Source organism: Eschrichtius robustus, chromosome 7 (assembly GCF_028021215.1).
Source record: "Eschrichtius robustus isolate mEscRob2 chromosome 7, mEscRob2.pri, whole genome shotgun sequence".
Classification (NCBI taxonomy): domain Eukaryota; kingdom Metazoa; phylum Chordata; class Mammalia; order Artiodactyla; family Eschrichtiidae; genus Eschrichtius; species Eschrichtius robustus.
This window is the reverse complement of record NC_090830.1, coordinates 82,922,568-82,934,845: the sequence shown is the minus strand read 5'-3', so window position 1 is coordinate 82,934,845 and position 12,278 is coordinate 82,922,568.

Below are 12,278 nucleotides of genomic sequence, written 5' to 3'. Positions count from 1 at the left end.
ACAAAACCAGCCTCTATGGAAAGAAGAATGCTATAATTCCCCAAACTTAGAATAGCCTAGGACCCCTAAGAAAAGCAGAGCAGACTCCCACTAACCCCCAATATTGACTTAAATTATTGTATTTGAATGTCACTTAAATCTGTACAAACCAAAGCTAGGAATAAACTTCCTTTGCTTGTAGTTTGTATACAGTGATAAACAAAAACATCATTACAGATGAAAACATGGTATAAAACCAGCAAAAGTGAATTAACAACATCAGTTTAGTGTGAAAGATCATGCTGCCTCTGTCATACCTGAATTCACACCTGAGACCTGCATCCGATGACACCGCCACAGCAGGGCCAAATCCTGTGAGATTTCCATGGTCCTATTGCTGGGTGACATGAGATGAGGCAATTCCCCACCACCTCTCTCCACCAGAACCTCTGCGAAGCATCCGTTCATACAATGCAGCCACGGTGCTACTTGGCTGTCATCTGGTGAGGGAGGCATCGCTGGGGCTGCCTTTGACCTTTCCTCATTAGTCTGCAGCATTTAATATGGTGCCATCATGATTGTAGCACATTTAGGACATCTGCAAATGTAAGGGGCACTTTGGTGTAAGGCAGTTTTCTAGATTAGAGGTTCTTTACCTTGGCTGCACGTTGGAGCTGACTGGGGAGACTGTAAACGTTCTATTGCCCAGGCTGAATCAGACCAGTTGGAACCTTTTATATGCCCTCTGGGTAATTCCAATAAGCAGCCAAGTTGAGAACCAGCGATCTAGATCGGGTTCTCAAACTTGAGCGTGCATCAGAACGACGTGGAGAACCTGCTAAAATCCCCATTGCTTGGTCCCATCCCTAGAGTTTCTAATTCAGTATTTCTGGGGTGGGGCAGAGGAACTAGCATTTCTGACCTGTTCCCAGATGATAATGCTGCTGCTGGTCAGGGGACCACATTTTAAGAACCAACAACTTCAATGATCTGAATAAGCTTATATTCACTTGTTCTGGATTATCTAGAATTAAAGCATTTGCACCAAGAACTCATATGAGTCCCAGAGAGTGCATGTGAGAAACCATTTGTGAAATATCCATGTAGTGGACCCAGCATTGGACTTGGAATTCAAAAAGCAGGGCTCAAATCCTACCTCCACTCCTGTACCACTTAATCAGGTAAATCACTCACCTCTGTGAGTCCCAGTCTATGGGAATAATGTCCATCTCAGAGAGTGGCTTGGATGCTCAACATCACTAATCATTAGAGAAATACAAATCAAAACTTCAGTGAGATACCACCTCACACCCATTAGGATGGATACTATTTTTCTAAAGCAGAAAATAACATTGGAATAAGAATAAGAAAATAAGAATAATTGGAATAAGAACAAGAATTAGAACGCGTGTGTGCTGTTAGTAGGAATGTAAAATGGTGCAGCTGCTATGGTTCATTAAACAATTAAAAGTAGAATACCATATGATCTAGCAATTGCACATCTGGATATATACCCAAAGAATTAAAAGCAGGACCTTGAAGAGATATTTGTACACCCATGTTCACAGCAGCCAAATGGTATAAGCAATGCAGTGGCCATCGACAGACGAATGGATAAACAAAAAGTGGTCTATACATACCATGGAATATTATTCAGCCTTAAAAAGGAATGATGTTCTGACACAAACTACAACCTGGATGAACCTCAGGAAAGCTATGCTGGGTGACATAAGCCTGTCACAAAATGACAAATACCGTGTGAGTCCACTTATACGAGGTACCAAGAATAGTCAAATTCATAGAGACAGAAAGTAGAAAGGTGGCTGCCAGGAGTGAGGGGAGGGGGAAAGAGGAAGGAGACGTTTTTCTTTAAAAAGAAAGAGAAAACGGCTTGGAGAATTCACCAAGGCGCTGCTCAGAAGTCAGGCTTTGTTAGGTGGGGAGAAGACTCAGGTTCTGGTGACCTCTGCGGTTTGCTGGCTGTGTGACCTTGGCCAAGGTGCTTATCAGCACCGTTGAGATGAGGAAAGGACCAAGAATAGCTGACAGGTTTGTTATGAGGCTCAAATGTACAGGGAGGGACTTTTTAAATTGCAAAGCACTGAATGGCTTATTTTGTAAATTAAAACACACTTCAGGGCTTCCCTGGTGGCGCAGTGGTTGAGAATCCGCCCGCTAATGCAGGGGACACGGGTTTGAGCCCTGGTCTGGAAAGATCCCACATGCCGCGGAGCAACTATGCCCGTGAGCCACAACTACTGAGCCTGCGCGTCTGGAGCCTGTGCTCCGCAACAAGAGAGGCCGCGACGGTGAGAGGCCCGCGCACCGCGATGAAGAGTGGCCCCCGCTCGCCGCAACTAGAGAAAGTCCTCGCACAGAAACGAAGACCCAACACAGCCAAAAATAAATAAATAAATAAATTTTTTTAAAAAAAAACCACACTTCAAAGGTTTTGGGGGACACTTGTGAAACAGTTTACAAAGGCCACACTAGTCCATCTCTTCTGTCCGTGTTCAGAGTGGTTTTCCTAAAGGGGACCCTACTAGGAGTTTGTTGAGAAGCCCCTTATGTTTGCAAAGCTGACAAAATTATCTGAATCCCAAAGATGGTTGCTGGTGGGTGGTCCATACAATGGGACCTGTTCAATATCCTGGCATTTACAGTCAAGGAAACCATTACAACTAGCTCCTCTTCATTATCTGCCCTATGTATAACTGATGCTCAACGTCAGTTGAATGAACACCTGAATGAAACAAGTAAGAGGTTTTAAAGACATGCCTGAATAGCACAGAGCTCAAAAATGTGCTGATGCTTCAACATTTGTAAGATAGCAAAGAGGAGGTCATTTTATGCGGAAACCGAGAAGGATCTTGGAAAACCAAGTAATTGAGTAACATGACAGCAGATGAATTTCATTTAAGGGAACAATTTAAAGTGTTTGCACCAGCTGATGGATTTGGAATTAGCTGTAACCTCTGAGAAAAAAAAGGAAAAGATCTTGGTGTCGCTTTAGACTCAGTGAAAAAGTCAGAATATAATGGAAGACTTCACAGTTGAGATGTTCAGTCTGACTGGGGAGGGGAGAAAGGAGATGGAAATTATTTTAATATCTGCAAGAGAAATCCACTGAGAGAGGAGCCTGGATCATCTCCTTCCAAAGATACCTGGACTCCAAACCAGAGGGAAGAGAATCAAGTTTTAGGTTTATGAACAACAGCAGATCCAAAGAGCTTTCTCTCTTTCGGAAAACTGAAAAATAGCAGCTGGGAAGAGAATGAGGGGAGTTCAGATTAGGAGCTCGCATTTAGCTTATTCCATTTGGCAGAAGGCAGCAGTCACTCAGAATGAAAAGCCCCAAATTTAAGGCAGAAAGAAGGAAAGCGCTTTTTCTAGGCCATGTCTAATTAACCCTTGGAGCAACATGGCAATTTTGTTTTGCTGCGACTTCTCGCTTAGGAAGACTCAAAAATAAAGATTAAATAGGGGGTATCTGTGAGTGGTTATTCTCACCAGGATGTAACTCGAAGAGGCCATCAATCCTTAAGCCCAGAGGAGCACCAGGGGCTAGCAGAACGTTTCTGCTCTGACACGTCCAATGCAGAGAATTAGATGCGTAAAGGGAATGAGTTTGCTTTCTGGAGTCTTTGTCGATGGTTATAGTTTAAAAAAGGAAAAATGGAAATAATGAAAAAAAAAAAAAAAAAAAAGACAAGTCAACTGTGTACTTATTGCTGCTGGTTCTTCGAGGCAAATAAGAGTTTCCTTTGTCTGCTGTATCCTGATGGTGACCCTGACTCTCCTGAAACAAGACTGTGTAAATAGACACATCCTTTCTTAAGGTTGTCTCTCTCATTCTCATGAGGTTTGGGGAAGGATTTCTTAAATTGTTGTAAAAGCTATATGAAGAAAAAAAAGAAAAGAAAAGAAAGAAGCCCTTGGCCCACAGGTGATCAGTTACTCTGGGCAAAACCCATTTGAAAGTCTTCTCAAATAAGCTGCAGAGCTGGTCTGAATGCTTAAACAGACATGACAGCCCAACTTGCAGGTGAAAGATCTGCTTTGGCTCCTGGTATAAATAGCTGCATTAGCACTCCAGGCAGAGAATAACACAATCTCCACCTTGAATATGCGAAATGTCCTCATTACTCAAAAGGCATGCAATCTGGCCAGGTGCTCTTTTTAAATGAAGGGACAGCATGTAAGCCAGCTGCACAAGACTCAATGACAGGCACTCTTCAGTTTAAGCAGATTAGTTCTACCTAACGTCTAACGTCCAGATATGATAAAGGAGGGAACGATGTATGACGCCTATTTGGACAAAATGATCTCTAAGACCTCTTCTACTTTTAGTATTCCATGATTTTTTTGAATCTTCAGGTAGTGCGTATACCATGCATCAGAAAGCGCCCTCTACTGGTGAGGTGTGATATAGCAGCCCAGCTCAAGTAGGCATGGTAATGGGAGCCAGCATGTTTAGGAAGTGCTTCCTGTATCAAATATTTATGTGGAAATCCTTGGTTGAGAAAAACACAGGCTTAGATGAAGATTACGGAACGATCCTCAAATGAGAGGTAGGCTAAGGAGTCTTCCGTCCGTGGAGTACAAAACAAACAGCACTCAACGACCACAACCTCCTGTACTCCAGAGGGAGCAGATGCTGGCCCAAACCCTTCCTTTACAAAATATCTTTGATTCAGTATTTTGAGATACTAACTTTGTAATGGAAGTCAATGGAAAAGTGATTTGTTTTGTCATCTCCCCACAGCCAATTAAAAAGTTTTCTATTGCATGTGACAGTCACACTATGGGAATCCTCTGAGTTTTAAGGCACATATACTTGGTCCCCAGAGAGCAAAGGCAGATCCGTCAAGACAGTTTAAAACCTCAGGTTAGAAGGATGAGGTCTGATGCACAGAAACACAGCACATCAGAGTTGGAAGGGTCCCAGAAGGCCATCTTACCCAGTTTTCTCATTGTACAGATGCAGAAGGTGAGGCTCAAAGAGGGGTGGTGATGTCCCAAGGTCTTTTCAGCAAGAGGCCAATCTAGTCAAGGACAGACTTATGGCTTATTGCTACCCGGGCCAGCGCTCCTTATAATTTGATAGCCCCGCTCCTGGATTTTTTAGTGAAGTTCCCATTTAAATAGGCTGTTCTATAATCCTTCCAAAATATGATTTCATATTGGCAATTCTAGGAATTCTGCACCCAACTGTATTTCCCACACTGTCTCTCCCCCCAGGAAGTGATCCTGACTTTGATTCAGAAATTATGGTTATGGTAACATCACACCCCTCTAATCGTATTAACCCAGATGACTATGTCAGTATGTAAGATGCACCTGGAAGGCTAACCACACAAGAGCACAAGAAAGAGGAGCCCACTCCAGCCCACCTTGAACTCTCTTCCTGCAGAAAGAGCAGCTCCGGCCGCCCAGCCCCCAGGACCTCTTGCAGGAGAGGGGAACTTCCGTGCCCTTCAAGAGACAATTACAGTCATCTTAAAGGAAGCGGAATTAGAGAGAACGAGCCTCCATGGACTCAAGAGCTTCTTCCCTCCCAACGTCCCTTATGTTCCTCATAATGGATCCTTTCTTTAAACATTACACCCCTCAATTAGCTCATAATTGCTGTCCATGCCATATGAATTATGCATCATGCAATGCAAATCCAGGTTCCCTGGCACTGGACAAATCACAAGCTGTTGAAGAAGCTGGAGTAATTACCAAAACAATCCCAGGAGACCTGGAGAAAATGAGCATTATCTGGTCGACAGGCCGTTCTTCCGCCCTGCCTTACCCATGTGCAGCCCAGATTCACCGCCACTCCACTTGGCTTTAATAAATAGTTGCCGGGTTTTGAGCAGGTGCCGTGTGCCAAGCAATGTGCTAACATTATACCATGCTTCGACATCTTTATTCCAATCCCGGGAGGCAGGGACTACTATTTCATACATCACACACCTCAGCTTGAAATACCCTCTCCTTCTGGAGTTTCTGGGTTTCCCAGGCTGGGGCTTAGGTGAGGCTCACCTTTGCGACATAAATGGATGACAGGGCATGTTCAGTCAAGTAACAAATGTCATGACAAAGGATGGCTTAACGCTATTAAAAAAAGGACAAAGAGGGCACTTTAGAAGCACTCAATGCATTAATTACTAGTCAATAAAATTACATTTATTGAAACTACTTCTTGAGAACCACTAAGGGAGGGTTATTATATGTATTCAAAAGCATTAAAATCACACCTCTTCCCATACATTCAAATTCATGTATGCAGATTCCCAACAGCCTATGCTTTCAAACAACTACCTCAAATCATTTAGCTAATACTATACATATATAAGCACACGTATGTGTGTGCGTTGGTTATGTCACATTTGACGGTAAGAAGAGGACATGTCCCCCTCAGTGCTTCCTTCCACCGCCATCTCTAGATTCTAAATTTGGAGAGTAACACATCACTGCAATTATACCGATATTCAGGTTGTTTCAATAAGATATATCCAGATTTTTATATCCAAACCATTCGCAATAAAACAAATTATTCTCTGTAAGTTCACTCAGCTTAAGGAGGTAAATGTCTATCTTCAGCTTCTACCCATTTTTTAGATAAATGTTAATAGTATTCTCTTCCCTTCCCTACCTACCCTACCTGGAAATAATATTGAAGTAACTGCTGCTTCAAGCTTTTAATTATTCACTCACTTTCTCAATCATTTATTCATTCTTTAAACGTTTATTTAGGATCTATTATATGCCAACATATTAAGCTAGGAACTGGTGTTGCCAAAGATAAATAAGACGTGATCTCTGTTTTTAAGCAGCTCATGGTTGAGTAAAGGACAGAGAAGGTATAGTCTGAAATGGTTCCATGTGTCTGGGGCTCAAAAGAGCGAAGGACAAAGGACTTGGAGGCAGACAGGCCCAGCAGCACCACTTAAGTAATTTCATGATCATTATAATGTTCAGTTTCGTTATCTGTAAAATGGGGGTAACACTACAAACGTGTAGCGTTATAACACCCTCTAAGTAGCACTTTAGAATCCATTTTTCCTCTTCAACTGTCAGGCATGCATCAGAATTTTTACTAAAACAAAAACCAAAAAACAAGCAGACACAGCTTTGCAATTAATGCTAACACAGAATGGATTCCTGGAGGGATACCCATACCCAGAGACATCTTTTCATCCTGCTGTCTGCCCAAGGACAATTCACCTATCTTATCTGATTGCTACTTTCTTCACTGGACAAAAGATAAAGTTGAACAAATGGCCTTAAAGGTAGCTTTGATGTTTAAAAGTCAATGATTCTAGTTATAGGTAACAAATCATAAACCCCTCTGGTGGTCTTCCCATCCACAGGAAATATGATTGGGGTCAGGCCCAACGGGGTGGATGGAGGATGGGTCACGGTAGTTGTGATGGGTGGGCGTTAACTAGTGGTTTGTGAGTGATGTGGCCAAGAGTGGTGGCAGAGAGCTGAGGTCAGGAGATGAGAGACACCAGAGCATGCATCAAACTTGAAGGGGGAGATAGTGTTGAAATAGAAAAATGACATCAAAGCTGATAGCAAAGGAGCTCAAGGGATTGATGTAGAGCCCAGGTAGACGAGGCCTACTTTTTCACGTGGAAATTCGTTCATTCATTCACCCACCCAACAAATATTTTTTTAGCTCCTACTGTTTGCCAGTCTGTGCTGGATGCCGAGTGTGCCATAGGAGCAAGACAGGCATGCCCTCAGTCCTCATGAGGTTTACAGTCTAGTGGGAGAAGCAGTCACTAAGCAAAGAATCACTTAAATATGTATTTATCAGCCCAGAGAACTGCTCTCACAGAGTAGTCATAGAAGCAGAAAAAGCGGACCAGATCAGTCTGCAGTCAGGGAAGCCATCCTGGAGGAAGTGACATTTAAGCTGTGATATAAAACATACAAAGGAACTAGCTAGGGGAAGTCGAGGGAACAATTTCCATAAATGACAGGCACTTTGGTGATGCCATTTTATATGGACATTAAAGGGGGGAGCAGGAGGGAGATTCCTTAGGAGGGCTGATCAAAACAGAATGGCTATCACATCGTCTTTGTCTATAAGTGGGTTTATATATACATAAATATAGAGTATCAAAGTATTTCTTGTACCAAAGTTTCAGAAACTGCTGTAACAACATCCATTTCTTGTGGGAGAGCTTAGATTTGAGTTCACGTTCTTGCTTTTCATGAGTGAACTTTCTGGGCACTTTAAGAGCTGTGGGTGAGTGCTCTTCCACGCAGAAGCTGAACAAGGCCTCTGGTTAGCCTTAAATGAACTCTCTCCTCCCACTCCCACTCCCTGCCCATTACCCTTCCTGAGGCCCACTGCTTTTATACCCACAGAGAGAATGGAAGGCAAGGCATGGAAGAAGTGAGGATTAGTGAACTTTATAGTTATTCTAGTTTTTCCGAAGTATGTTAAATAGCAAAGTAGTTTCACCAAATGTTAATATGGGGAGAAAAAAGGGCCCATAATCAAGTATGTCCAGAAAATAAATTAAATAGTTATGCAGGCTTTTGTTGCAGGACTTATCAGAGCCTTTGACATCATAATGTACATAGTAAGTCTCTCACTGAGGATACAGTTAGTAATATTTTCCAAACATATTTGACCATGAAATGTGCTTCTGGGGACTGTTTCTTGTGGGTGTTGCGATTCAGAATGCATTTTGGTAAATGCTGTTTAAATAAGTAACTCAGATTTAGGCTTTAAAAGTGAAATGGGTCTTAGAGACATCCTTGTCCAAACCTCCAACTTTACAGAGGAATATGAGTAAAAACCACTGATCTAAGTCCATTTCTCTGACATTATTATATGCATTTCTCCTATACTATGGATGCCCATCCTATTAAGTTGCAGGAGGGAAAAGTGCTATAAAGGGATAAGAGAACCTCTGCATGTTACCATGTAACTTTGGGCAACTGCTCTGGACCTCAGTTTCTTTAAGTGTTGAATGAAAATGATGCATCCTTCGGTTGTTGAAAAGTCAATGTTGTATGTACAGCAGCTGGTACAGGGGAGGCACTCAGTAAGTTATCATCTCTCCCTCCATTCCCACCACGAGAAATAAGCATCATGCTTTACATAAATGCTATATACAAAAATCCTAAATGCAACATGCAAATATTCAAGACTTTTACAAAGAATAATGTTGGGTTTTATCCTCGTCACTGAGGGAACATATTAACACAAAGTAAAATACTCTGTTCAGTTCTGTTGGTTTAGACGATGCCTCGTTCTTCCCAAAAGTGCTTCTACTTTATAACCTAGTGTTAAACTTCATTAAATACACATACTTTGGAGTTTATCAACCTTTATAAGAACCTATGCTTCAGAATTAGAGCATTTCAAAAATTGGGCTCCCTTACATTTTAGAAAAGTAGAAATAGACTCCATGAGGGGAAGTGACTGGCCCAAGGTCACTGCCTGATCTAGAAACAATCTTAGCTCCAGTGAGCTAGTAATGTCTAGCCTGGGCCTTTTCTCCAAATCAACAACTCCTCATTTATTTTCTTGGAAACTTAAGGTGAACTGTTTGCTCTTTACCTTTGTAAACCCAGGAAACTTCAAGGGATTTCTGTTTCCTTCCTGAGGCGGGAAGATGCAGTTTGTTGAAAAGAGAAAATCTTCCACCCGCAGAGTTTGGTGTTTTGGGCTGAACAGAGAATTCAGCAGGTTTTAGCAGGGTTTGAGCTAGAGTCCAAGCTGGACAGAGACCTCTCTCTTCCACCAACTGGGAAAAAGTGTTCCAGTGGAAAGCCTCCTTTCTGATGTACACACAGAGGAGCAAGTGCCAGGCTGCAGCCCTGACAGTTAGGCAAATCAGTTGTCCAAATTTTAAAAACAAAAAAAAAGGTAAACTGAATATCCCTGAACATAACATCTTATGCAATGCCAGTGTAAATAACAAAAGTACTGATTCCTGCTCTCTGGTCCTCACCCAGCTGATGGCTTGGGCGGCGATGCAGATGGAACAGGGACAGGCATGGAGCTTGTGGGTCTGGGTTCTAATGCTGCTCCTTCCACTCACTGCCTGGTGACCTTGGACAAGGCATGCTCTTTCCTGTCTGATCCCTCATCTGTCCTCTGGGGATGAGAGCTATTTGCCTTTTTATAAGAACTAAATGAAAGGCTGAAATCAAACATCCACACCAATGCCTTATTGCTACTTAAGGGCAGGCACCGCACTCTGTGCTGTAGAAGGAATAAGACTGTCCTTTGCCCTCCAGGGTCCCCTTCTCCTGGGGCAGTTTCACCCCAGATTCTGTGACAGGCACTCTCATAAAGAATCCCTATGGAGTGCCCACAAAACAGCAAGGAAGTACAAGGCAGACCTTTGTGATTCACCAAGATGATGTATTTGCTTATTCCTGGCCCACATCAGAGACATGGCTTTTGCAGCCGTTGTGGTCTTGAACCCCTGAGCTGATGAAGGGATTCTGTGAGTGATAGTCTGGTCTGTTTGAGCAAAATCTGAGAATCTGCCGGGGAAGTAGGAAGCACAGCAGGCAGATCCCTGAAACCAATTTTAAAAAGAAGGCACCCGGTCACTTTATGCTCAGTGGATGCGTCTCCCTGTTGGTAAGTTATGGGTCCAATCTCCAAGTGTGACATGGGGTTCAGGCAGTATATTGTAGCTAACTCAGGATAGGGCGGAGGGTGCCCAGAAAGTGGGAGCAAGACCTCATGAGATTGGAAATCAGACTAATCCCAACATGCTTGTTCTAGATGGACCCCAGCCCATTAGAGGATCTTGGAAAGGCCCTAATTCCTTGTTGGAAACAGAACTGGAAGGGAGCAGAGAAGGCAACCAGGTTTAGTCTCCTCAGAGAGATCAAACAGTCCTAAAGTCATCCAAAGAATGCTCCTAGAGTGTTTTCTTCCCACCTGGATAGTAAAATCCTAAATCAGAGTAGACTCGTAGCAAGGCAAAGAACAGGGTAGAGCTCTAGACTTCACCAGGCCCACCTCTAATGTGACAGCTCAGGAAACTGAGACAGGGAGGATTTGCCAGAGGATATACCCAGTAGCTAGGGGCAGGGCTGGTTCTGAACCCCCCTCTCCTGACCCTGGAAGCAAACTGTGGAGGCCCTGGGGCTGAGCTCTGTCAGCCGGGAGGGTGAGCTACATCACGTGGGTGGTGTTCAGAGCACGCCCTGGCAGGAGATTCACATCATCCGGGAAAGAAAGTGGATTGAAGGCTCATTTGTAAAGACCAGGTCTTACTGTGTAGGCCCTGCCCTCCTGCTTCTGCTCTGTCACAGCCCCTGCCCACCCACTCACAATCAGACCCTCCTGGGTCCCTCGGAGCCACAAAAACGACCCCATGCAAGATGAAGACGTGTGAGTTCCCCCTAAAACTTGTACACAAGTTTGCTCACCTTGGCTGGAGCAATGACTTGTCTCAGTACTTCTCAGGGAGTGCACTGCCCAAGAGGCCCCTGGCGGGCAGGGATGTGGAACTGGTAGTGGAGACTGGAGAAGATTTTTAACCCCGAGTAACACGTCCATTTACCTTTGCAGACATTTATCGAGGGCCTACTATGTGCCGGGCACGGGATGCTCACGATCCCAGACATCTAATCAACACTCTGGGCGGGGCACAACCTTCTTTCTGAATGTCAGCCGCCCAATCCTGGGCTTTGTGCTGCCTCTCTTTCTTCTTTACTCTCTTTCTTTCTTTTCTTAAGCCACCAACAAAACTCTGACCTCTCCCCAAGCACACAATGCAGGCAGTCACTCATGCATTAACAACCACCGGGCCCCAAAGGTCGTTTCTATGACAACCTCGGGGTCCTTAATGACCCTGGCAGGCCAATGATTTTGTTTTGTTTGAGAGTGAAGGAATAATAAGTCAGGCCGGCTCGGCTCCGGCGCTCGCTCCCTCCCCCGCGCCCCCCCTCCTCCCCCGCCCGCGCTGATACACTGTTCATTATCTGGCGCTGCATCAGCCCCAGAGACGGGGCGGCAGCCCGCAATGAAAGACAAGAGCCTGGCTGCAGACAAAGAGCTGTAAAGGACCAGAGTGTGCCCTGCATACAGGGCCGCTGGGCTTCATTAATTCCATCGCTGGCCAGGGAGTGGGAACGAGGGCCCTGGGGTTCCCAGCTCCAGGAGTCTGGAGTCGAATATACCCGCATGAACCCCAAACAACCGCTGGGCTCTTCAGAAAGAGCAGTGTGCGGGACCCAGTCGGGAAGTCTCAATCCAGGAGGTGCGCCCGACTCAGCCAGGCAGCACCACTCCCAAGGGCAAGACCTGTCATTTTCAT